The sequence below is a fragment of the Sceloporus occidentalis genome, unplaced genomic scaffold (assembly GCF_023333645.1).
Source record: "Sceloporus occidentalis isolate IW3139 unplaced genomic scaffold, rSceOcc1.0.p SCAF_2, whole genome shotgun sequence".
Lineage (NCBI taxonomy): Eukaryota > Metazoa > Chordata > Lepidosauria > Squamata > Phrynosomatidae > Sceloporus > Sceloporus occidentalis.
The window spans coordinates 209,973,365-209,999,432 of NW_028316982.1; the positions used below are offsets into that span (position 1 = coordinate 209,973,365).

Consider the following 26,068-nt stretch of genomic DNA (forward strand, 5'->3'; position numbering starts at 1 on the left):
TATTTAAACTGGGTTGTCAGCATTGGCCTTTGCCTCCAAGGCAAGGGGATATCAGGACAACATGAGTGACTTCAGAATTCTCAAGGTGCTGAAAGGATGTTCTCAGGAACAGGGGAACATGTTTAAAAAACATAACAAATTATTGCCTGATGTCTTTAAGGGATGTAGGGAATATTTGGTCAGCCATTTGCACCTTTACTTAAGAAAGTTTGTTTTGTTTCACATAGTATTGGCTGCTTTTTTTGGTGCCTTGTTCGTGGGGTGAGGTTGATCCATATTGCATTGATCAGGCATGTAGAGGGTTAAGGGGAATATGTGTAATCCACAACTCAAATTAAATTCAGGGGATTAGGCCTCTTTCTCCAAAATCCAAGATAGTATTTCTGTACCCCAGCACTACAGAGTACATGGCTTGTATTTATCATAGGAAGATAATAACAAGGGGCAATGATCCTTTTGATAGGAAAAGGTGACTAAGCAGACATGGCAGGTAGTGGCAGGAGGAAAGTACCAGGCATAGTTTACCATCCTTTTGAAGGATTTCAGCATATGAAGTACATACACGTGGGATATAATGATGAATTCATTCCTTTTAGAAGTGTAGCATGATTAACGGCATTCAATTCTACCCTTCTACTCTATTATCTTAATCTTGCAGGGACGTAGTTTTCAAATGTTCATAAATGTCAGAGAATCATGTTTATGAGATATTTTTTTCATCCTGTGTCATTGCACCAAATTACTCTGGTCTGAATCTATTTTGATTACTACTTCCACTTAAACAACCTTTTTTTGTTTTGCCTGGTACTGTATTCCCATATTTAGCTTTACACTATTAAAACTGCTTTGCTTTTCTGAAGATGACAGTAATCTGTGAATACTGAGAACACCTTAACCCAGACAGTAAATAAGACATAAGAGCCCCCATGTTTTCTTTTCTGAAGAAAAGGTGACCTCTCAAGCACAAGAGTTTCTTGGTAGAATAACTGGATTCATTAGAAAAGTATTCTAGCACATACAATATTCTTGTAACAAGTATCCAGAGTCCATATTGCTCATTTATTTCTGTACTAGAAGAGCAATATCCAGCAGTGATTTCTACCTAAAGTGCTACTTCATAAGTATTATTCATCAGTGATCTAATTCTTTAATAGAAATGGTTGATGAACAAGTCTATTCATCCTAAATATCAAGAATCCCTAGAATATTTGACTCTCTCTCTATACACACACACACACACACACACACACACACACACACACACACACAGAGAGAGAGAGAGAGAGAGAGAGAATATGTGATTAAGAAACAGAACTAAAAATATAACATGGACAAAATGATTTGCTTGTACTTTCTTCAGTTGCTAAAAATGAAACTGAGCTGGATACTAGGTAACAATTTAGAACACTAAGGCACGTTACAAACCGCCATTTAGTACGCGCTCCGCGTGTACTAGGTTTAGAAAGGGGCATGTTAGGGTTCTTACCTTCCTAACCGGCCCCATCCCTAGTACGCGTGGAGCACATAGTAAATGGCGGCACCCGTCCACACGGGCGCTGCAATCTTTACATCTTGGATGCACAGCATCTGGATGTGATGTGGCGGAAGTGACACCACGAGTGCATGCCTTGAGCCTCACGGCACCACTTCCAGGTGCCAAGAAGAAGCGCCATTTCGGTGCTTCTTTTTAGCTGTGCCAGGAAGCCTTGCGGTCTGGCCGCTGGGGCTTCTCGACGCAGCTAATGACAGCGGTGGCAGACCGCCCGCTTTTGGGCGGTCTGTAACGCGCGTCTGTTTCCAGTATTTGTTAGTGGATGATAGCACTACCCTCTAATTTGGGGTCATGTGGTGTTAGGGTCAGTCTATAAATCTAAAAAACTATCCCTTTTGTCAAATTTGCATCCCACTCCCAGTGTATTGGGATGGGATGCATAGTTTGCCAACACCCACAGGAGAAACAAGATTTAAGCAATGCCTCGTCAGTTATGCCAAGGTGAGAAGAGGTTGAGGGCATGGCCAGAGCTGAGTTGTGGTTGGCCTCCCCCAGCTTCTTCAGTCTTTTTTGGCTGAACCACCATCCTGCCACTGGTACAGTGTGAAATTATCATGGTTGCTTCAGGGGCAGGTATGAATTTTCTCCCTTTCTAAGGGCTTTTTTTTTAACCTATCCCATAGTGTTTCCAGGTGGACTTTGGGAAATTGACTAGGGTAGCCTCTAAATAGACTCTTCATTTGACATATGTTGGGGGGAAAATAGAGTTTGGTGAGTGTCTAGGACACTGTTTGAGTGGAAGGGAGTTAGAAATATAGGCCTTGAGACCTGGAATGTGAGGAAAGAGATAGCCCTTGCAACTGCCTGGAGAATAAACCCCTCTCTTTAATACTTGGGCATTGGGAGAGGGACTTTCAGGTTCGTCTTCCTGATGCAGGCCAGCCAGTAGATAACCTAGCTTTTGCGTCACCGTTGGGGCTCAGGTGCTGTTACCCAAAGGAGGCTGTGGAGGTGGTCTTAGAGATACACCACTGGCTGCAGCTGCTCCCGACCTAGGCTACTTTCCCACCTGGTTTGCAGTTCTGTTAAGAAATTATTAAATAGGTCAGGTTAATAAATAGCCCTATTGGAACCCACTTTCTGTGTCTTGTCTCATTATTCCTGGGTGGATTATCAAAAGGCACCTAAATACTGAAGAAGAAGAAGAAGAAGAAGAAGAAGAAGAAGAAGAAGAAGAAGACCACCACCAAACAAGGACAAAAGGGTATGATTCAGAATTGAAATGCCTGGACAATGGTTGCTCTAGTTTCCCACTCTGGATTGCAGACCTATGGTTCCTGATGCATATAGACACGTCTACATAGGGACTACCAAATGCAGTGTACAAACACAAAGAAAAAAGAACACGAGAGACACTGAAGAATGAGTCAGCTGGAAAAATCAGCAGTAGCAGAACACGTTATAAACCATCCTGGCCATAAAATACTGTTTGATAAGACTGAAATTCTGGACCATGTCAACAACTATCAGGTCAGAATGCACATGGAAGCCATATAAATCCAAAAACATCTGGATAATTTCAACCGGAAAGAAGAAACCCTTAAAGTGACAAGGTTTGATTACCAATCCTGAAAAATAGCAAAATGAGGACTCAGCAAATGCAAATGAGAAATCATCTAGGGTCAGGTGCTTTTCCAGCAGACAGTGATCATCAATTAGCAGACACTAGTCCTCTTTGCGTATCCTCCCACCCTGAGGCCCTGACACCAACAACAGAACAATACACAGATTAACGTGTGTGTGTGTGTGTGGGTGGGTGGGTGTGGGTGTATATCCAGCTCTCTTCTATGCCAGGATTCTCTAAAGATGTCAGCCACAGATGATGGTGAAATGTCAGGAATGAACTCTTCTAGTACATGGCCACAAAGTCTGAAAAATCTCCAAAAAAACCCTATGTTTATTCAGAGTTTTAAAAGTCCAACATATTTCAGCCTTACTAGGCCTTCTTCAGGGGCCTCTAAGAGAAATCACTGGAGTTGTAAACACTTTACAAATCCCAGGACCATAGGAGCACATGGAGCTTGTCTCCTCTCTGTTTGCGGCCTGGATGAGGAGCAAGGAGGGAGATGAGACTCATTTGGAAAACAAACTGTTAAAGAAAGCATCAGAATCTAGTAAGTGTTTGAAATAAAAATGTCTGTATTTCCCTTTTGGAAATGTGTAGCTGCTATGGGTGTGTGTGTGTATACCAACCACAAGATTCAGTTGGATGCCAGTTTAGTGATTCAGAAAATAGCCATATTTAGTGTGTACTGATTTGGAGGCAACTCAGTTCAGAAATATCCCGCAAACTGGCATATTGTTTTTTCTACTCTTTATCAGAATGGTATGGAATTTGGAAGTTTAGTAGTCTCTTAATATGAGATCATGTCTGGTACATTTTAAATAGATAGATAACTGCAAGATTATTTGTGCCATATTCGTTTAAATTCTGTTGTTTTTGAAAGGGAATTGCTGACAACTTTTTATTTTCTGGCAAAATTTGCTGAAATTTGTAGGAATTGTTGTCCCTTGTAAGGGAATCAAACCTGCCAAGTTCAAGGGATTGGAGACAAGAACGGTATTTCTAGTTCAGATGTTTTCAGCGTACACCTTTGGGTGTTTTACTACACACCAAAATAACAAAGTGAAACAGATCCTGAAAACACCATCAAAATACTTTTAACATTCCTCTTCTTGGGAGAGAAAACTAGCAAAGAACACAGGATGCTAGATCACATATATATTGCATTGCTGTCCTATTGTCACTCAATCAATAACACCCTGCTCTAAACCAATGAAATTGGAAATCCCTGGTAAAACCATTCACTGTGAGTAGAAACTACAGTTAGCAGTCAAAAATCACATCTACACCTCTCCCTTCCACTTCTCCAAACTAGGGAGGGGAAAATATTACTAATTTTCCGATGGAAAAATGGGGTTCCCATCAGTTGGAATAGAAAGAATATTTGGAAGTAATTGGGGGAAATGGTCAAAAATATGTTTCTAAAGTGCTGAGAAATCCTGAAAAAGAGACACCTGGGTTGCTGAGAATTTTCACAATTTGGAACTTATACTGCATAAAATTTGCACATTTTTGTGCCTTGTTTGCTCAGGAAATGGCAAAGTCCTGTTGAAAATATTTTTGTTTTATATTTCCTATGTAGGAAAACACACAAATTTTGCACAAAATAAGTTCTGATTAGTAAAAGTCTTTCAAAATGGTGTAGTTTTCAAAGGTTTTCTTGCAGTTGAAAGGAAATTGCTAAAATTATTTGTTGGTTTCCACAAAAATTAGTTAAGAACTGCATCCCTACCTGACAATGAGGACACCCTATTGGGAAGAGTGGTAGAGCAGCGAGACATTTTAGTTTCCCATCCTAGTGCTTTCCTTATAAGTTGAGCTTGGAGAAAAATGAACCAATGTTTGCATATTTCTGTCTCTGTATGTTTCAAGTCATGTGCATTACTAAATCATCTTTGGGATTTTGATTCAGTCTACTTCAGAGAAATTCCTATTGTAAAACAGGCATTTCCTCAGTCTATCTTGAAACATCTTGATTTGATCCAGGATTTATCTGAATCCAAAATATACTGTAGACTGTGATTCTACCTCATTGGAGAGATGTGAAAGCCATTCTTACATTGTGGAAGCTAGCCTTTACTAATCTACTTTGAAATTCAATTTTAATCATCTATCCAACTAACTTTCTTTGATACAGAAATTTAATTATAGAATATGCTTTTCCTCTGTCATTTCTTTCTCTCTCTCTTTTACAGTTATTAACTAAACAATACTTCACTTACTTTAACTTTTTTTTTTACCATAGGTACTAAACATATCAAACTTCAAGAAACACCAGAGTCAGAATTCCCCAGAGCTGTACATTTGCAAGAATTTAGCACATTGCCTTTAAAAGGAGGCAAGGAATCAAAGATTTAGTTGAATGGTTTTGCCTACAGAAGCAATCCATGATTGTCTAATAGAAGAAACTAACAAAAGCTGATTATTATGTTTCCCTACCCCCTTAACTTCACCAGTTCTGAAACCATCAAAACTTATTTTAAATAAGGAAATAATTGATAAGCATTGTTTTAATTATTTTTCTGTTGCTAAAATGAACATTATTAAATACACTATGAAAATTCAGCTGTTTCACACCAAATTGAAACAAAAAGCACCCACTGCCTTGTTTCCATCTTTTGGTTGAAAATGCTCCCTGGATTGCAAAGTTCTTGAAAACAACAATAATAACCAGGGCTGTATGAATCTTTCCCAAATGTTTTCTGATGCTGCTGGTCACACTCTAGACCAGAATTATTTTTCTGTTGTGGACAGGATGAAAGTGATCTGGGTTTGTAGGATCTTTTTGTGGTTCCATTACCAATGTTAGATCACTAGTTTTTTTGGGGATTAAGACTCACTTGACCTTGGGAGTTCTGCAGGCCAGTTAAGATGGTCTGATCCCAATCGACTAGTGGACATGAATCATTTATGGATGGCTCTTGGGGGTTTCCTGTTGTCTTTGTCCAAATATAACTATGGAACAGAAAAATGTCCAGGGTGGTGAATGCCACCCCTTCTAAACATTTCCTTGTCTAACCAAGTTAGCTCTTTGGTTTGCTAGGATACTGGTGGAGACAAAAATAAGTTGGGGAATGACTTGATTGTGAAAAGTGGAAAACTTGAACAGATCTGACCAAATATAGGCCAGAATGCTATGGAAGGCCTACACTGTGATGCTTGTTTTCTTTGCCGACTTTATGTCTGCTGGCTAACAGAAATGTCTTGAATAATGAGGGCTCGTTGTTTTCTGGCCTACAACACAAGAATAGAGAACAATCAAGAGCACGTTATGAAGAATTTGAAAAAGAAATATGTCTCCAATATGCAAATCTTATTTCATATTACCATCTAATTACAGGGCAGCTATTTCAGTGATAAACCATTGTCTGGTATCAGTAATGGAATCAAGACAAGACGCCAAAGGTACTCCTGGTGAAATGAAAGGCATATCAGGGAATAGTGATTCAGCATATACTAGATAAGGTCATGTTCCCATTGAAAGCCTGAGCTTTCAGATTGCTTATTTTTCAGTGGTAGCCATGAGTCCACTTACATAGTTAAAACTGGGGGATCAGATATTTCCATTCTTGGAGATGTCTGACCCATGTCTGAGTTATATTTCATTTAAATAATTGTAATACCTTCTATAGAGGAATGCCTTCTGAAAATGTTCAGAACTTTAGTGGGTCTGAGATTCTGTGGCCTTCCTGGCTAAGGGAGAAAAGAAACTCATTTCAATAACTTCATGGATTATTAGTCTATATCAAGGTACAGCTCAAAGTGTCAGTTATGATCTGTAAAACCCTGGGTCCAACTTGAGTCCAAACTTGGGTCCAAACTATCTCCAGGATGGTATCTCCCCATATAAGGTTGCCTGAGTTTTGACACTTTCACATGAATGTTTTTTCTTGGTCCTACCACCCTCTCAAGCATGTTAGGACATGAGAAAGGGCCTTCTCTATGGTTGCTCTTGAGGGATGGGACTCACTTTCATAAGCGAGTATGTATGCTAACACCTTCTGCGGTCTCCTTCTAGTGTTAGGAAAAGAGTCTCTTATTCAGACAGGACTTTGACTACTAATTGGCTCTTGCAGAATGGTATTGTAATGGGGGAGGGAATTCCTCCTCTTTTTGATATTTAAAAAAATATTTTAATGTTGCTTTAATTGACAACTTGTTTTTAAAAGATAGCTTATTTGTTTTTTAATGTTCTTTAAAGTTTTTTTTTTTTAAAAAAATAACTACATTATAAAAATACACTGTAAACTGCTTTGGGTCTTTCATTGGAAGAAAGGGAGTTTAACAAATAAATAAATAATTAAATATTCCTTGAGGTTTTTCCAACTACAGTATTTCAAACATCCCATGGTCTTCAACATGTATATTCAGAGTGCTACATTACAGGATAAAACTACAGACTTCAATAGGTAAATAACATATGATGATTTATTGGAACTATTAGTGTTTTACATTGTAAAAGTCTTAATTCCCATTTAACATCCATGCATACTGTAAATAAATCCCTAACACTTTAGGGTAGTGGTATATTACTTTAATTTAAAACTGAAAGCCGAAACACAGGCATACTCAAAGATTTTTTTTTTTTTTTTTTGCCCACTCCATTCTAAGCATTAAGAATATCTTATTTTTACAAAAGGATTTTCAGAAAAGCTATATTCTTTGGATTCACTATGCATCCCATTGTCAAGAACAAACTATTGAAAACTAGAAGACAGCATGCTCCCTTGACTGAATTTAGATTCATTCATGTGAAGCACTGAAATTTGTTTGAAGTGCAAATTAAAAAGTCCTGTAATTTTTCCTCTATTTTATCCATCATTAAACTGATTCAAGGTTATAATGCTTGTCCAGTAGACTGTACAATGCTTTCATTTGTTTGCCTTTTATGCATTTGAATCACACCTTCAAAAACACTGCAAAGGAACTACATTTAATTAACTTCAAAGGGGCTTGTTATGATCTAACATACAATTGTTACTAATTTGGGATCACAAGTTAATAGCAGAAGCATCTAATAAATATTTAAGGTAGAATAATTTCACAATTTCTAATCACATGACTTTTGCATAAAGATAAAGCCACTTATTTCTGAGGAATTTGATGAATAATGTAGCAACTATGTTCCTTCACATCTGATTCATTCATAGATCCCTTAAGTATAAGGATGGCAGTGAGAACTAAGAAGGAAAGGTTTTATATCAGAAATTTCTACTTAAGTATGCAAATTACATCCCAGCAGGAGTTAGCACAAGGCAAATGCTGAATGTTGCATTAATAGGATATATTTCATTCAGTTTTGCCTAAAGCTTTTCCAAGCCAGAAGGAAGATAAATGGCTGTATGCCAATATACACTCCACATACATTTATGCTGTAAAGCTGTTCCATATTTTGAGTGGGATTCAACTAATGATGCAAAGATTAGTAACAGAAAACTATTAAGAAGGAAGAATATGTATTTGCTCAACTCACAAAATTTTAGTTCTGAGAGATTTCTCCATTCGACTGGACATTTTTTCCCTTGATTATAATTCAATTAAGTAGAGTTTTTTTCCTCAGCTGAACATAAGACTTAAAACTACAGTTACAGTGGCAGTTTCAGTTATTGATGAATGCTCTTTGCCATAGGAAGAAAGGTGTAAGGCCCTGTTATCAATCCTGGAACTCTCAGTGATTCTCAAGAACACTGGCCAGGATTTTGGGAAGGAGGGGCAGACTAAATGTCATCATTTTTGGGGGGTGGGTGGGGGTAAACACGTTACAAGTACATCAGAATATTAAATTAATAAACACAATTTTAACTAGATCCACTGGGGAAAACATATATTTTGTGATTAGATTAGGTTTGGCTGATATTATTCCTAACATTAATTAACGGAAGTGGGGCCCAGACCCCACAGAGCCCCCCCCCCCCCCCCCCGGCTATGTCACTGCTGACCATGTTGTTCTTCCATGCATGAGAATTGGGGACACCACACTGTTGTAGTTCTCTTCCTGACTCTATGAACATTTTTGGAATTGGGAAAGTATTTCTCTGCCTTTTGGGAATTATACTTTGATGGCCACAGGCCAAAGGAATCTACCTCAATTCTCCCTTCCCCATTCTATTTTAAATCTACATGAAATGACTGAAATTGATTGTTTGGACATTTTTGCAAGGTATAAATGCACAACTAACACGTAACTATTTTTCAAACTGTTCAGATGATGTTATATGGGTGCCTGAAATTATTACTAGAATGTCCAAGGCTCAGTCATTTGAAACTAATTCCAGATAAAATGAAGGCAGGAAATGTGGTTTAAGCATTCAACTTGGTCTTACTGAGATGGCACAATTTCCGAAATTATATGTGGATCAAGTTTTAGACTACAACTCCTATCATTCCTCACTACTGACTATGCTGACTAGAATCATAAAGTTAGAAAAGACCACAAGGGACATCCAGTCCAACCCCCTGCCATGCAGGAACTCTCAATCAAGGCATCCCCGACAGATGGCCATCCAGCCTCTGTTTAAAGACCTTCAGGGAGGGAGACTTCACTACACTCTGAGGAAGTGTGTTCCACTGTCAAACAGCCCTTACTGTCAGGAAGTTCCTACTAATATTGAGGTGGAATCTCTTTTCCTGGAGCTTGCATCCATTGTTCCGGGTCCTGTTCTCTGGAGCAGCAAAAAACAAGCTTGCTCCCTCCTCAATATGACATCCCTTCAAGTATTGAAAAAAGGGCCATCATATCACCTCTTAACTGTCTCTTCTCCAGGCTAAACATCCCCAGCTCCCTAAGTTGTTCCTCATAGGGCATGGTTTCTAGACCCTTCACCATTTTAGGCGCCCTCCTTTGGAAATGCTCTAGTTTTTCCACATCCTTTTTAAAATGTGGTGCCCAGGACTGGACACAATATTACAGGTGGGGCCAGACCAGAGTGGGAGAGTAGACTGGCACTATTGCTTCCCTTGATTTAGACCCTATACCTCTACTGATGCGGCCTAAAATTGCACTGGCCTTTTTAGATGCCACATCATACTGTTGACTCGTGTTCAACTTGTGGTCTACGTATCCCTTTCACATGTAGTTTCATTCATCCGGGTGTCCCCCATCCTATATCTGTGCATTTCATTTTTCCGCCCTATGTGCACTACCTTACATTTCTCCGTGTTGAAATTCATTTTGTTAGCTTTGGCCCAGCTTTCTAGTCTATTCAAGTCATTTTGAATTTTGATCCTGTCCTCTGGGGTATTAGCTACTCCTCCTAGTTTGGTGTCATCTGCAAATTTGATAAGTATACCTCCAAGCCTGTCATCCAAGTCATTGATAAAGATATTGAATAGCACTGGGCCCAGAACAGAGCCCTGTGGGACCCCACTGGTCACTTCTCTCCAGGATGAAAAGGAGCCATGGTTGTGTACCCTTGGGTTCAGCCAGTCAACCAATTACAAATCCATGCAACTGTTTCTTTGTCTAGCCCACATTTCACTACCTTGTTTGCAAGAATGTCATGGGGAACTTTGTCAAAGGCCTTACTGAAATCAAGATATACTATATCCGCAGCATTCCCTTTATCTACCAAGCTGGTAATTTTATCAAAAAAAAGAGATCAGGTTTGTCTGGCATGACTTCTTTCTCTGAATCTCGTGTTGACTCACAGGCCTGTTACAGACTGCCAAAATAAATCTGCTTCGGGTCTCTTTGGAGGTATGCTGTTTAAATGATGCATGCATCCTAAGAATCCAGAAGCTGCACCAAAGCTGCACTCCAGTGCTTAGGAATGGAGTGTGGCTTTGGCGTGACCTCCGGACTCTTAGGACCCATGCATCATTTAAATAGCATACCTCCAAAGAGACCCGAAGCAGATTTATTTTGGAAGTCTGTAACAGGCCTTAGTGATTATGGAATTACCTTCCTGGTATTGATGTCAGACTAACTGGACGATAATTGTTTGGATCCTCTTTTTCCCCTTTTTGAAGATGGAGACAATGTTTGCCCTCCTCCAGTCTTCTGGGACTTCTCCTGTTCTCCAAGAGTTCTCAAAGATTATTGCCAATGGCTCTGATATTACATTTGCCAGGTCTTTTAATAACCTTGGATGTAGTTCATCTGGTCCTAGAGATTTATATTCATTTAGGTTAACCAGGTATTCCTGTACTATCTTGTTACTTATTCTGTGCTGAAATTCCCCTATTCTGTCCATTATCCTCAGGTTGAGCACCCTTTGCCTTTTCTGAGAAGACTGAAGCAAAGAAGGTGTTGAGTAATTCTGCCTTTTCTCTGTCCCCCGTTAGCATTTTGCCATCTTCACCACGCAGTGGCCCTACCGTTTCCTTCTTCTTCCTCTTGCTGCGGACATATCCAAAAAAGCCCTTTTTGTTGTTCTTAACCTCTCTAGCAAACCTGAGTTCATTCTGTCCTTTAGCTTTTCTGACTTTACCCCTACACATGCTTGCTATTTGTTTGAATTCCTCTTTGTTGATTTCCCCATTTTTCCATTTCTTATACATGTTCCATTTGAAACTTAGCTCAGTTTAAAGTTCCTTAGTCATCCATCCTGGTTTTTTGAGACAGCTCCCATTTTTCTTCCTCATTGGTATTCTTTGAAATTGTGCCTTCAGTATCTCCCTTTTGAGAAACTCCCATCCGTCTTGAACTCCCTTCTCTTTTAGTATTCCTTACTACGGGATCACCTTTAGTATTTCTCTAAGTATATTGAAATCAGCTCTACTAAAATCTAGAATGCATGTCTGACTATGCCTGGCTTCTCCTTTCCACTGTCCAACTAACTCCAGGAGAACATGGTCACTTCCACCTAATGATCCCACCAGTTGCACCCCATTAACCAAGTCATCCTTGTTTGTTAGGATCAGATCTAAAATATCTGACTCCCTTGTTGCCTCTTCCACCTTTTGCACAATGAAATTATCTCCAAGGCAAGTGAGGAATTTGCTAGACCTTGAGGATTTGTCTGAGTTTGACTTCCAGCAAATATCAGGATAGTTGACGTCACCCATCACTACTACATCTCTCCTTTCTGAGTGTGTGGTAATCTGTTCTAGAAAGACATCATCCAATTCCTCCATCTGACTAGGGGTCTGTAGGGTTAATGGCAGCTGAAATACAGCAATATCTGGAGGGCATACTTTACTTCCACTGTTCAACAGGGTCAAGTCCACAGCTTGGTAATATGCAATCTACAACAATGAGTGATTCCCATGGTTCACAATAATTTCCACCAGCTAAGGATTATGCATCAATTGTGATTCCCAATGGAAACAAATAATACATTATTTGTTAATATTTCGTTTGTGCAGTTTTCTTATAGGAATCTTGAATTTTAAAATGATACTGTTAAGATAGTTTGCTGATCCTAACCACCTGTTTTCTTACCTAAATACAATGGGATATCAATTTAATTATTGACTGATTGTTTTTGAGTATTGCAATACTGTTTTTTTTTTTTTTTTGGTATATGACTTGGATCAAAATGAGATGGAACACAAAAGCTGGCTAACTCTTTCCCAATTTGTGGATAAAACCCAGTGACCTCACCACCAATTCCCACAATGGGCCAACAATCAATGAACAATTTGTCCTACCCCTTCTCACTGCAGGGATGGACTCATCATAATGGCTAAAAAACACAAGGCACCGTTATTATTATTCTATTCCACCACAGACACATGTGCACAAGTGCACAGATGGCCCTCCAGCAGCAACCCATCACCTCTTCCATCCTGCCTAGCCAGTAATCCAATGGATGTCCTGCCCAACCATCTGCTCTACTGCATGATCAACTAACGGTCCATAGGGCACATTGTTGTCCTAGTGACACACTAGCTCAACATACACCTATAGAACCATCAAACAGAAAAACATGATGCCCCTCCGTGTATAATGGACAAGCCCTTAGATTTTTGTAACAATATAGTAAAGTACATTCTTCCACCACCACTATGGTAGGATTAATCTGTTATCACTTACGTTTAAACAATATGGCATTTGCCTATATTATTATTAAACCTAAGTAACATATTACTATCTCCAAAAAGTGCAAAACCATAATAAAAATATAACATCTTTTATGAAAATAGAGGACTTGGAAGTTGTTTCATGTCATTGATCACCCATATCAAACAAAGCTTTAGCCTAGGGATGTTAAAAAAGTCAAAAATATTTGAAAAGTGGTCAAAAATTGCTGAAATTGCTTGTTGCAACTTTGTGAAAAACGTTACTGAAAAAATGCATCACCACTTTAAGATTTCACATATGGTTTTCTGAAGAAGAAGAACAACAAAACCCACAATATTATAATCTCTTGTGGACTAAGTAAGAGTGTGATTTCTAATGTAGAAAACATTCAAATACTTTTCAAAGGCCTATTTTTTCACCTGGTTCTTACTAGTCTGTATGATCATTTAGCAGATGACCATGTGACTGAACATTTTGTATAGCAAAGTGAACCCAACAATCTGAATATCTATCAATGTCTATTGTAAGTCCCATTTAACTAAAAGGAAATGGAGTACTTTAATGACTTCATTTTCTTCCCTCTAACCATTAAGACTCTAACTTTCATGAACTGTGTGAATAATAACTTAGGGGAAAGCTCAACTTATTCTGACATTTTTCTTGTTTCTTTTTGAAGTGATTTTGCTCTCTCTTGCTAGCTATCAAGACTACTACATAAAAGGTGAACTTTTTTTTATCAGTTTAGGTGCAGCATTGTGGGCTCTTGGCATTTTCTGGAAAGGAATTGTAAGTTTATGTATGAACAGCTGTTGTCCGGAGTTTCCAGGGCTAAAGGAAAAATCTGCATGACCTGTGTATTCATGCCCTTGTAATAAATTGACCAGTGATAAAAATGAAAGGGCTATAAATTCAACACAATTAGAAATTCTTAAGTGCACTGAAATAGTTGGCTCAAAAATGATTTATTCTCCATTGTATTTACACCACTGTTCCAATATCCAAAATACTACACAGATAGTTGACTTGTCTACCATGTTCTATATTTGTTCTGTATTATGTTGGTAGGACTACAAAACCTTCCGTAGCAGTCAACAGCCAATTAGCCTTGAACAGAATATAGATTCAGAATGCTATACCCCTTTCTTGTTCACATTGGGGCTTGTTCCTTTACCTGTTTACTAGATTCTGGGACCAGTGACTCGTGCTTCCCACATCTTTTTGTGCTAGCTGTCTGGGACCTATGGTTGCAGAGTTAGATTTTCAATTGGCTTATCTTTGAAAACTCATGTTAATGTAAATCAATTTTTCAGTAATAAGAAATCTAACTATGTAATAATCTTTGGTTATGGGTCTTAATAATTCCTAAATCCAAGCTGCAGGAAAAGAGATTCCACCTCAACATTAGGAGGAACTTCCTGACAGTAAGGGTTGTTTGACAGTGGAACAAACTCCCTCAGATTGTAGTAGAGTCTCCTTCTTTGGAGGTCTTTAAGCAGAGGCTGGATGGCCATGTGTTGGGGATGCTTTGATTTGGATTTCCTGCATGGCAGGGGGTTGGACTGGATGGCCCTTGTGGTCTCTCCCAACTCTATGATTCTATGATTCTATGATTCTAATTTTAGTAGGATTATTTAACTGGATCTGTAATGGTAGAATAACAATTTTTCATCTTTTTCTTTTTATTACAGTCACGATGGGGGGGGGGTCAAAGTTCTAGTTTAAATTTAGTTATATGTCTTTTCTCTCTCTCTCTTGTTCTCTTTTTCTTTTCCCTCTTTTCTTTTTTCTGTCTTTTATATTTTCTACACGTATATTACTTTATAAATTAGTTTGTGTTAAAAATGTATAAAAAGTGTTGAAAATTTACACAATGCCCCCTTTACTCCAATTTTCAGAAAGTAATATCATATTTTTCTATTAAATTAGTTGGGAAAAAATCAAGTATGTTATTCAGACTACTGTAGAAGCCATGTCCTTCACTAGTTTGGTAAGCTGCATTTCAAGTGCTTTGAACAGCACTTCAAAGAGTTGGTGGCTGAGCCCTATGATAGTAAGTACTGGCAAGGTTATGCACATACTGAAGCAAGAATACTTCCAGTAATCAAGGGCTTGCAGAGGAATTTTGTGCTCCAGAGGGGACATAGTTCACAATTTGTAGAAGGCTATTGTTTTAGATATGGAATGCTAAAAAAACCCTCTCTAGACCCCCTGATAAGAAATAATTACAGGCCAGTGTCATTGCTGCCATTTTTGGGTAAGGTGATCGAGAGAGTGGTTGCCTTCCAGCTCCAAGCAGTCTTGGATGAAACCAATTATCTGGATCCATTTCAAACTGGCTTCAGGGCAGGCTATGGAGTTGAGACTGCCATGGTCACCTTAGTCGATGATCTCCGTCTGGGCATTAACAGGGGAAGTGTGTCCTTGTTAGTGCTCTTGGACATCTCAGCAGCTTTCGATACCATTGACCATGGTATCCTTCTGGAATTCCTGTAGGAGTTGGGTATCGGGGGCACTGCGCTCCAGTGGTTCCGTTCCTACCTCTCAGGCAGACTCCAGATGGTGCAGCTGGGGGACATTTGCTCCTCTAAGAGGGAACTTACATCCGGTGTTCCTCAGGGAGCTATTTTGTCCCCCATGCTATTTAACATTTACATGAAACCGCTGGGAGAGATCATCCAGAGACACAGGGCACAGTGTTATCAGTACGCTGATGACACCCAAATATGTTTCTCTGTGTCGCCGACTGTTGCAGTGTCTAAGGTTGGTGTCTCTCCTCTAAATGCTTGCTTAGAGTCAGTAATGGGCTGGATGAGGAAAAACAAACTCAGCTTGAATCTAGAGAAAATGGAAGTACTAGTGATAGGTTCCCCAGGCCTGGGGAAGGAAATTTGTCCACCCATCCTGAAGGGGGTCACACTTTCCCCGAAGGACTCAATTCACAGTTTGGGAGTGCTTCTGGACTCGTCCCTGCAATTGTCATCCCAAGTTGCTGCGACGGTCAGAAACACTTGTTATCAACTTCGGTTGATACGCCAACTGCGACCCTACCTGGGCCAAAGGGACCTTGAAACGGTGGTACATGCTCTGGTAACCTCTCGTTTGGATTTCTGTAATGCGCTCTACATGGGGCAACCCTTGTACCAAACTCAAAAGCTTCAATTAGTACAAACCATGGCCGCCAGATTGGTCACCGGTTGTTCCAGGTTTGACTACATAACACCAATCTTAAAAGATCTGCACTGGCTGCCTATTCACTTCCGAGCACAATACAAGGTGTTGGTAATTACCTATAAAGCCCTACATGGCTTGGGCCCGAGTTACTTGAAGGACCGCATCTCCCCATATAATCCGCCCCGCACTCTCAGAACAACCGGGAAGAACTTGCTCGAAGTCCCTCCTTCGAGATATGTTACTACTTCTCAGAGGGCCTTTTCAGTAACGGCCCCCAAGCATTGGAATAGTCTTCCTAAGGAGCTCCATCTCATTACCTCCCTTGAACTGTTTAAAAAGAGACTTAAAACCTTTCTCTTTAACCAAGCATTCCCCCATGTTCTCTGAAGTTATGTTCGATCCCCTTTTCTCCCTCTCACTTATATACACCTATGAATTGGATTTTAATTGTATATTGTAATTAATGTAATGTGGTTTTAATTTTATGTTGTTTTAATAATTTTACTATGTACACTGCTTTGATCACTGCGGAAAAGTGGTATAGAAATAATAATAATAATAATAATAATTATTATTATTATTATTAAATCATACAAGGTCAGGTTACAGGCTATCAGATCCAGATGTTGGCTCCCATATCAGTGGAGCAGGGAATCCAAACTTAAACATCCAGGATGTTTTGGGAATGGCTGCTTCAAAGTTTTGACTGAGTCCCTGAACAGATTCAATGTTCCACTGGCATGCTAGTAGAAAAACTGGGACCATAACACACTCCAACCTCCCCATCTGGATTTGGGCTTGAAAAACAAAGGAAAAATGCAATTGACCTAATATATAAGAAAGTACATTTTGTGATACACACCATTACTGATCAGACGACATATGTGTTAAGCTAGCAGTTTTAACAACCCTTTCTAAAATGGAGGTTGAATATGAGACAACTCTTAACTGCAATTATAAATAGCAAGTTTTTGTTCACTGGTGCTAGTTAATACAGCCATATTGCACACTTGTGTAGTGTTCTGGTGAAGTCACAGTCATTGTGACACATACAGGAACCAGTTTTGTTATACAGTTTTGTTATACAGTTTTATAGAACTCTCTAAGCCTTCATTCCTTCAGGATAAAAAGATTGGAAGGATTTCCTTCCTGGTTTGAACTAAATACCATTTCTCATGTCATCCAAATTTGGCCAAACTATAGTTTCTTTAAACTATGATTAAGATATGGTATTGTGATCTTAGATTTAAAACAAACAGATGAAACAGTTCTCTTTTCATTATGTCTAAATCAGGTCATAGTGAGCTTCTCCACAATATATAATATGTAGCACTGTTTGTGCTACAAAGCAATGGTATTTGCTTTGCGAAGTGCCAGGGTGTCATCTATACTCTCTTTAGGACCCAGAAACCAAAAAAGGGGAGGGGGGATTAGCCACAGAACGACAAAGCATGATCTATTTTTCCAACAAGAATCTCATGAATTTTCAAGAGATTGATTTCTGGAACACATGATTTATGGGTGACACAAGGAGCTATTCCTTTCAGCTCTGCTATCACTGGAGTAGCAATAAAGACTGAATATTAATGAAGCAATACCAGGCTTTGTTCTCCTGAGAAATACTTTTTTAAAATGACCACATTTTTTCTTTAAATTTATGTATTCCCCCCCCCCCCCCAATTTTCCCATTATAACTATTTCTCAGCAAAACAGTTAGTTATATTCATATTTATCAGTCTTGGTAGGTGAAATTAACGTCCTGTATTAATTGATTTGTTTTAATTCTAAAACATACATTTCTCATGTCTGCCCATTTTTCAAATCCATTTTTTAAAATATCAGTTTTAGTTGTCTCTTACTGTACTCAAGCCCTACAGCCATATACTTACCCCCATCTGCAGACAGGCTGGATTCACCAACTGATTGACTAAAGCAATGGTTTTCTACCTTGCCTACTAAATGGTTTTCTATCATTTTATAATTATAATTTTATAATTAAAATTTACATCCAACATCTAGCATGGGAGGAAAAGGCATTGTGATAATCTCCTAAATTTACACATGCTCTATAAAGGTCTGAAGAACAGTACAAACACATTTGCTCAGAGAGGCTTACATTTTGCATGAGATCTGGAATCTGGTTTATGAAATATGCCGGCCTTGTGGGGAAGTGTAAACATGTCCATTGCAAAATGTGCAATGTATTTTTTTCAGTGTCTAAGGAGAGATTTTCTGCATGTTGTATTATGCCTGGATGAATCGTTTGACCAACTACGGTATTAATGAGATCAGACATGTAGACTGGGTTGAAAATGGGCCACTTTATTTAATTGTAAACCTATTTGTCCTTTCATCCTTGAGAGCTACAAAAAGAGGGGAGCAATCTAATAAGGAGCACATGATCCCGAGGAAAACCTAAAATCTGAGTTGTTCATACACTGGACTGAGGATTACCTGAGAATATCTCCCCCAAATTGCATAACTTAAAATGAGGGGCTAGCTCTCAGGTCAGCCCCAAGGGAAGTCTACTTGCCACTACTTTGTCACATGAACTAAAAAGACAGTTCCAGAATCCTCCCCTAGGCCAACAAAAATATCACCAAAAGGGTGATATTCACCAAAATTATCCTTGTCTCCCCCTGCTACCTGCCAATTGACTGCCTAATTAGAGTACTACCAAAAGCCAATTGTCACACTCTCCAGTATGGTAGGCCAAAAAAAAAAAAACTGTGGAAAAGGGGAGGGAATCCTACTCAGCTCCAAAGTGAGCAGCAAAGCTTACACTGAATCAGATGCAGAAGGGTTGATCAAAGAAATCAAGCAGAGAGGGAGGGGAGGAGGTGGTAGGAACATATAAAGCCCCTGCCATGATGCACAGTACCATGTCACAGTTTAGCTGGCCTGTTTACCTGAAGGCCAGCAGAGGCATTTCCCTGTTACAGTGCTGCCCAGCCCAGCAGAGGAAACAGGTTGTTTTTTGTTTTGTTTTTTGTTCTGTGCCTCCAGTGGGGGAAATCATGTTGAATGTTATCAATAAACATGTGACTTCTAAAACCTGAATAAAGAGCATAATCTTAAACCTCTTCTTAGACTATGTGGAGACTGCAATGTCAATTCGTAGTAACTGAGCTATAACAGTTTAACTTGTTTGATAGCAGGATAAGCAGGGTCAGTCAAACTATGTTTCTGCCAGTAACAAAGGACAAGATGATGCCATTGATTTCAAAGAAACAAGCTACATGAGTTAGCATTTTAATGTTCATTCATTAATACTAATTAGTTAAGATGCTGCACCACACCAAAGGATAGTGTGTCAGGAGAAGACGCACAAAAGTCTGTTCTTCCAAACAGGAGAAAGTAGAAGAAGGAAGGGCTGGAGAGCTAAAGCACTCCACCTCAACGTCTGCCACTTGAAACCACTGTCTCAGTGTGTCGAATGGTAGGGATAGTCTGACAATAAAAGAATTGCTTTGAGGTATCAGATGTAAGTTGAACAATCTATGGACATTTGCACCCAGAATGGCAGACTTCACTGAAACCTGCAGAACAGTTGATGTCAATCTCACTATAATCCAACCCTAGTCTATAGAGAAATTCTTTATAAAAATCATCCAGAGACATTTTTCTGGCCACAAAGATGGCTTCGGGGATTAGCACAGAGGGAAAAGTGTCAGTTTCAGCCACAAGCACAACATTGGATTTGGCCCACAGACTTCAGAGTGAAAATATTTATTGGCAACATATGTGCTTATAATCAGTAGAGTGCTTCCCTTATCTTAATCCTACTCTTGTAATTTCATTTAAAATGTCAAATAAAAAGACATGTCACTGGACAACACTGGACAATATCAATGAACTGCTACTAGGAAAACAGGATTAAGAAGATTCACCAATACCTACTGTTTCAAATCCTTCAATTTAGGCTGTGAAGTTTGAACCACATTTTTTATTTTATACAAAGGAACAACTCATGAATAGAAAGTAGACTGATAAAAGCTTGACATGAAAAAGAAGACATCAATTGTGCTTTGAATTATCTATCTGACCTTTGCTGATAACAGCAGGTCCTTCATATTTCATGGCATTTCCCTTAGATAATTATTTCATAGAGTAAAATATTAGCCATAAAGACTCTTTAGAAAACAGATGGACATACATATGGCATGATCATCTGGAGTGATATTAAAAAGGAGAGCAATTTTAATACTAGTGAAATAAATAAAAAACATTTTATATCTTCAATGTATTTTGTATTTTTAGATTTGTTAAGGTCTGCTGTTGTTGTTAGCTGCCTCCAACTCACACTATCTTCAACAGCTTTGCTCAGGTCTGGTAGACTCAGCATTCTGCCTTCCCTGAATGACCCCATCTATCTTGTATGTGTTCTTTTTCTTTTCCTACCTCCCTTAATCTTGCTAAGCATTATTGTGTTTTCTAACGAGTCATGTCTTCTCATGATATGGCCAAAGCACAACAGCCTCAGTTTAGTCATCTTGGTTTCTAGGCAGAGCTCAGGCGTGATTTCCTTTAGGATTCATTTATTTGTCTTTTTAGTCATCTACAGTATCATCAGAATTCTCCTCTAGCACCACATCTCAAATGAGTTGATTTTCTGCCTATCAGCTTTCTTTTCTGTCCAGCATTCACAACAATTCATAGATATTGAAAATGTGATGGCATGAGTCATCCTAGCTTTAATATTCAGTGATGTATTTTTACCTGTCAGGATCTTATTTAGTTCCTTCATACATGCTCTTCCAAGTTCTTGATCCTTCTGATTTCTTGACAGCAACCTCAGTTCTGATTAATGACTGAGCTAAGGCATGGAAAATCTTTAATTATTTCAATGTCTTCTATTTTAAAGTTATGTAAATCATTTGAGAACATAATTTTTGTTTCTTCCTCCTCCCCCTCCTCCTGTCAACATCTGCGATAAAACAGCTCACTACATCTGTCATGCAACGAACATGAGGTTGAGAATGATGGCAAGAACAGCTTGTTTAGAAAATGTTCCACAATATTTGGCATTATTTGGCATTTATTTTTTAGAAAAGTAAACAAAACAATGTAAAAGATATACTAATGGAGGGGTAAATTAGGGATGAGAAAATCTGTCAAGTCTTGTTTTTCTTACACTTTATGGTATTCCACTTTATGCTATTCCACTTACATTGCTATTTCATCAATTCCATATCAGGTGACAAGACAGATTTTTTTCTTAACACAAAGAAATTCATGTCTATTTCTGTTCAGACTCTCCCCTCCCAAGCTGTACACTTTTTTAAACGTTTCTGCTAAATAAATTAGTTTTGTGGTGCATATTTATATTAAAATGTATCAAATTAGTCATGCACATTTTTACAAAAATGTACACAAGGGAAAGACATTGCCGATTGCCTCAGAAAATTTATTCCAGTCCACTGCCAATTTGAAGAGGTGCAAAATTAATATTTCCACACAGAAATGAAATTCCAACACATTTCTTCTGCAAAAAATCCATGGGTATATTTAGACCATACTACTGCAATTCTGCACCAGCTGTATCTACGCCCAGATCAAATTGTGATAACAGCAATGTACTGCTTTTACTGTTTTTGTAGAAAAATCTTTCGCAGACCTTGCAGACTAAAGGTTTTTAAAATAGACAATTAACCAGAATGACTCGAAAAGGAAAAAAGAAAGAAAGAAAATATAAGAAAAGAAAAGAAAATCAGGGTGAAGAAAAGCACAAAGAATTATATCTTTATTGAGACAGACAGAATATTCTGTGTTCAATACAAGTGGTTTCCCAACTGAAAATAGGGGAGTGATGTTGATGCTAAAATCCAATTTCAGGCCAATCTAACAGGGGCTAGAGGGGTGTAATTAAAAGATTACAGACAAAGACATACATAGAATTTCTCATGCTCTGATGAGAATAAGAGTCCAGTATTTATTTATTTACAGGATGTATATCTCACTTTTCTTTCACAATGGAATTCAAGGCTGAAGATCAGACCAGCAGTAGGTAAAAAATCAAGTTCTTGGTGAAGGGGCCATGTGGTGAGTTCAAAATGAAGGAGCTCTCCTCTCTCTCTCTCCTCCCCAGCTTTGCCTCTTTTTAACCCTTACCTAACTTGTGGGTTGTCACATGAAGTAAAGGAGACATCTCTGGAAAGGGCAAAACATGTCCTTATATTTGTTCTATGGAGGATTCAAAAGGCTCCAGGTATTTAAAGTGACAAATGTAAACCCCATGCCTCATTTGTAAATGTTTTGGTCTATGTACAGAGGCAGATGTATATGTGAACTCTATCTGTTTCCCTCTGGGCACTGCTAACATCTCTTAAATGGTCTGGGGAGATGAAAACAATGGACTTGCACACACATGAGAAAGCCAATCAAATACAGAACAACATATGCTTGTTTTAAAATACAGATGCATTGCCCAGTATCTCTCTTGATGACACAATACCTTACAATGGGCAGTGTACCAGTCTGAACCAGCTTGGCACCATTTCCATTCAGTGGAGGTAAACAAGACAGTTGAGCTCTGACTGGTTTCCTGGACATATCAATGAGACCATTTCCTTGCCAGCAGGGGTGGGGGATTGGAGAGGAAGTCCAGTTTTCATTTTAAAATGAAGACTGCCTTTTCCCAAGATTGTCAGGGATCCATATTCCCACTGTCTTACCCTTCTAGTAGACCTCAAAGATCATGGCCAGTGACTTTGAGATTACTTCTGCCAGTTCTTTTAATACCCTTGGATGTAGTTCATCTGGCCCTGGAGACCTGCATTCATTTTGATACTGGATTCACTGGATTTCTGAATCGTTTCACCAGATCTTGGACTCCTTTCACACTTTGCACAAAATATGTGTCCAAATATGCATCCTTTCAGAACAGGATATGTCGAATTCCACTGTTTGGCATCAAATAATGTGACTACCATGTTACACAGGATTCTTCCCCTGTATTACAATATATAGTGTGAGGCTTTTCTTTCCTGAAAACTCTCTTCAGCCCTGAGTCCTTTCACTGGTCCCAGTTTTCTCCTAAACACACCCTATTGCTAACTGACTCAGGGATGGGCTTCCAGTGTCCTTCTCTATTAAGTGTTTTTAATATTCTTGTTTGAATTCCTCTTTGGTGATTTGCCTCTTTTTCTATTTCTATAAATATCCATTTTAAAACATAGATCAAAGGTCCTTCAGTCATCTACCCAGCTTTCTTGAGACACCTCTAATTTTTCCTCCTCATTGGAACTGTTTGAAATTGTGCCTTCAGTATCTTCTTTTTGAAAAGTTCCCCTCCATCCCAAACTCCCTTCTCTTTCACTATTCCTGACCATGGGATCACAAACATTATTTCCCTATGCTTACTAAAATCAGATTACTTAAAATCTAGAAATCATACATGAATTTGCTTGGTTTCCCCTTTCCATTGAATAATACTGTGGGGTTTGGGCTCTCTGCACCAATGATGGTGGCTGTCTCTGTGCACTGTTCCTGGAACTGCTGCTGTGGGCATGGATTGCTCTGAAGTCAGAACCAGGTGCCTAGTATTGATAACATGGCTGGGTGCCTCATTCTAACCTCAACAGCAGTGCCAGGTGGGGACCATGTGGGAAGGCATCCATCCGTCATTTGCTGAAAGAGCTGAAAACTCACAGTAAAAGAGAATAGTCAGGGGAAATTTGGGGGCAGAATACTCCATGGGCACCACAGAGTATTCTGGCAAGTGTAGATGTGGTGTTAGACCTCAATCCAAGATAGTTATGCCTATCAGAAGGCTGGCTAGGCTCTGCTGAACCAACTCCTCTGGAAATTTCTTAGGACTACTTCACCCTGGTCTAACTTTCAGTCAGCATTATGGCTCTTTTCCAGACTTTGAAGAAATTTTGATATGGCATAACTCATCTCCTCCCCCTCCCCCCAAATTCTGTCTTGTCATCATTCCATTTTTTGGCTGTTTTTCTGAAAGATCCTAGTGAACAATACAGGACATTTCTGATCGTGTATGAAGTCTTTGTGTGTCTTTTCTATTTTTTCAGTAGAAGATACTTGTCACTAATTCTAAACTCCTGTTACAGCTGGATCACCTATTCAAAAAACAATGAATGTCTGGACTTATCCCTATAGCCTATTTGTTAGGTGTGGGATAGAGATGGTCCACCACTTATCCTCAAGAGCTCACATGGAGTTTGCTAGCTTCTGAGGAGGGGAAGATGGACAATCAGTGGTTTGATGTATCTGGAATTTTGCCTGGGCCTTATGTTGAAGCAGCAGGCTAATACAGACATAGAAAATGTTTCATAAAAATATGAATGTCTTCCAAGATCAAGCTTCCATTTCATCCACAACGTATAAAGAAAAAAAATGGAACCACAACAAAACATGGAATAATAACATTCCAAAGCAATGTTCTCTTCCCCAAAAAGAAGAGACATTTTCTTAATGCTATTTCTGCAGATACTTGATTTGCAAAAGACAGACCCATCAAAAATCAATTCCTGAATAATTGCATTTCTAGTTGGATAATGACATTCTTTCAAAACTGTGATGCATCACTTAAGCTGAATACAAAACAAAAGTGACTTAAGGCTATGCTGTTCTATAGTAAGAAATCAGTCATTTGATTTTCAAAAAAAAAGAGTAAATCATCAGGCACAATGAGATGTAGATTTGCTGCATCTGATTTCTAATTTTTTTTACCCCAGAGCAAATACATATCTTTTAAACAAATGCTTAATCATTTTTGTGTTGAAGAGTGTTTAAACGTAACTGTGCTTAACTGCTTTCCTTACTATTGTTCATGTCATTATTTAAAAACAGAGCAAGACAGGTCTTTAAAAGGTGCATACACAGTTTCAACTTTTGTATTCCAAAAATTTAGAACACAAATATGTATTATGCTATTTTTAATGAGGGAAAAGATTTAAAGGAGAAGAGCATGGAAATGAAGATAGAAATACCAAAGAAATTAGTCCTGTGTGGTTGTTCATCCATACAATTATAATCACAGTTTTCAACTTGGAGTCAATGAAAGTGTGACCTGGTCACACTGTTAGATTTATAGATTCAACCCAACTGTCGATCTATATGATGTAGAGTCCAGAAAAGATGATGATCAGCAGGCCTAATGATATGTATTTTAAAGGTACCATAATATTTACAATTCCATGATTGAAGCTAATGTGAAGATTGTGAACAATTTTTTAATCAAGTATGAAGTGACCACTGTTACCCAAAATACCAGGGTTCCAAGGGGGCTCCCTCGAACAATATTAAAATAGGGGAATTTTATTCACTGAATTAATAGCTGTGAGAGGGCTCGGGCAACTAAAGCAGGAATCAGACCTGTGTATAATGGTTCCAATTGATTGCTCAGTCTCATCAATTCATTATACTTGTGCTCTCACCCTAGTACTGAGAGCATTCCTAACATTAGTTTTGAAGAACAGTGCTGAGCAAGACACAACTGAAGAAGAGATAGGGTGAGTAAAAATGGTAGCATTTGGAAAAATATCTTAGAGTGTACTGTGTGGACAGCCATGCAGGTTAAGAGCCAAAGCCAAACAGCAGGCATATAATCAATGACATGCTTTCCAGGTAGTTTAGTGGTTTGATTACTCAAGCAACAGCTCTAGATAACAACTGATCTCACTTATGTAATGTCAAGTATATCGTATTGGTTTATTTATATCCTGTCTTTTTACCTCAAAGATTGGGCTCAAAAGCAAAAAAGGAGGAAAATGTATTTTCTAAGGTATGGAGTTTATCACATGCATTTTTATATAGATATACCCACTGTTCTTCAGCCCATAAATGTTTATAA

The 26,068-nt window shown here is 38.6% G+C and overlaps 1 protein-coding gene and 1 pseudogene across 2 annotated transcripts in view; one reads left to right on the plus strand and one right to left on the minus strand.

The window, feature by feature from the left end:
• NCAM2 (neural cell adhesion molecule 2) overlaps positions 1-26,068 on the minus strand; it is a 298,722-nt gene that overhangs the window by 191,521 nt on the left and 81,133 nt on the right. The window lies entirely within an intron of this gene.
• Positions 3,567-26,068, plus strand: part of LOC149319660 (proteasomal ubiquitin receptor ADRM1-like) — a 94,061-nt pseudogene continuing 71,559 nt past the window's right edge.